We start from the raw sequence: 2,400 nt of genomic DNA, 5'->3' as shown, positions 1-2,400 counted from the left end.
ACCCCCCCCCCCCCCCGGCTGGTCTGTGAACACATTGTCTGACATATAGCGGTCCGTGGTGCAAGAAAGGTTGGGGACCGCTGGTCTAAATGACTAAATTGGTAAAAGACTACTGGATTTTTAACAGCTGGATTCAAGAGTCCAACCTTCTAGGTAAGAGGCTAAAATCCCTGGTCAGTAAGCATATCACAGTTATAATCAATCCACTGATAATAATTAATTAGATTTGAATGACCTATTAATTAACTATAACTTCCAGTTCTAGTTATTTAATATATGCATAATCTTCTGGTAAACCCTCCTTCCTTACTGCCCGCATTTGCACAGTACTTCTCATGGCAACTGCTGGCACACTTCCACTTTGGCTTAAGTGTACCAGTTTTCCAAATTTGGATTGAGTAAGTGTCGGGAGGATTGTTTTCATCAATTGGATAATTTCCCTGTCTTTCTGTGCTGGTGGTATTTTTCTGCTTCAGTCTGTTTTTTTTTTACTTCTTTTATTTTGTTTGGCATGATGGACATCTAGCAACCGCATAAAACTGGAGTGAAAACTATGCTATGGTTCATTTTTCTTGTTAACTGCTAACAGGAATAAAGGTGGTATGTGATTTTCAGCCATTTGGGGAAAAAAAAATCTCTTGGACTGGTCAAAGCTGAACACAACTACAGGCATTCCTCAAAATACAGTTTGGGACTTTCATATTAATTGTGAATGCATAGAAGTATTTTCAAACATTTCTTTTGCATCAGTACCACTTCGGAATTGGCAAAAATTACACAAATAAAATAAACAAAATAAACAAAACCCTGAAGGTAATATGTGGTAATTCAAACTAGCTTGACACATGAACAGCCATATTTACAAAACAGAAATAAATGTTTTGTTAAATCATGATTTCCTTTTCAGTGAAAGCAAAAAAGACAAACTGAAAAATATTATTTTGAATTATTAAAATGCTCATACTCGTCATTATCCACCTTATCCAGGGCAATAGTTTCAACACATACTGCCATCTCAGCAGACACCTCCTCCAGCTCTGCTGGGGGAAGCCCACGGTGCTCCCAGGCGAGCAGAGAGATATAGGCCGTTTCTCAAGTCACAAGAACGCGAGTAGGGACTTGTGTCCTCGGCAAGTATGTTCTTGAGAAGAACACAGGAATGTCTTGCTCAGCTCGACTGGAGCTGCATTTCACCTTAATTATTAACAGTATCTAGATACTTTTTAATTTATTGGGGGAGTAATAATAAACACAGTCTGATAAGCACAAATCAAATGAACATTTAGCCAAATAAAACAAAAAAATCGCTATCATTGCCAGCGGTCCTTCACACACCGCTATGCAGAGAGAGGACTGCTGCAGATGGGCTTGGATTAGCCCTGGCTGCCGTTACCCTTGAAGGTCCACTGGTTGCCGCGGTTCTCTCAACTTTGGAGTTTTTTAAATTGGGCATTAGATCAGTAAATGAGCCATATAGTGATGCTAAAAAGTATAATGATCCCCCCTTAAATGATCTTCAAACATACTTTTGTTGAAAAACAGCACCAGAAAAGAGAACTTTTAACTTAACACTCTGAGCTCTGTGAGCGCTCCATTGACAGCTGCTGCTGCCGCAGTGCATGCTGGGACAGCTGTCAGTCTCAAGAACGAACAAGTCTGCTCTGATGCATGCTGGGTAAAGAGGGAGGGGCGAGAACAACATCTGGGAACATTGCCCGTTCTCGGTCTGCTGTTCTTGTGAATTGGAACAGTACTAGAGCTGAGGCTTATGACGTTTTCACGAGTACATGAGCATATGAGAATGCACAAGTACCACATTGAGAAACGGCCATAGTCTGTCCAATGTGTCCTGTGGGGTCCCCTTAGGGGATCCTTGCCAGGTGACATCCAACATTGATGTCCTGGCCACCTCACCATATCTCTAAGAGAGTGCCCTGCCACCCGGAGAAAGCTAATTTCAGCCGCCTGTATCTGTGAACTCATTCTTTCGGTCTTGATCCAGACTTCATGACTATAGGTGAGGTTAGGAATATAGACCAGCCGGTAAATTGAGAGCTTTAACTACTCGCTCACTCCAGAGTGAAAGAGAGTGCAGCATCTCTTAAGGAGTTGGCTTCCATAGCCCTAGGTCTAGAGCAGTGGTTCTCAAACTTTTTCTGTCATTCCCCACTTTGGACAAGGGGGAATTTTCAAGCCCCACCTGTCCCCATCGCCCCAACACAATGCTAATGAAATATGCAACAATCTTAAAATTTTCCAATTTTATTGAAGTAACAAGTAGTATCTAAATACAAACTATCTACATCAAATAACAGCAAGCTCAAAAATAAAGAAAATAAAAATGCAGCTGTGTCAAAATTTGTATCAAGCTCAAAGATAGAAAAAAATAAAGTGCCACTC

This window comes from Cyprinodon variegatus, unplaced genomic scaffold (assembly GCF_000732505.1).
Source record: "Cyprinodon variegatus isolate N-32 unplaced genomic scaffold, C_variegatus-1.0 Scaffold438, whole genome shotgun sequence".
In the NCBI taxonomy this organism is placed as follows: Eukaryota; Metazoa; Chordata; class Actinopteri; order Cyprinodontiformes; family Cyprinodontidae; genus Cyprinodon; species Cyprinodon variegatus.
The sequence above is the reverse complement of the archived record's forward strand: the minus strand, read 5'-3'. Positions refer to the sequence as shown.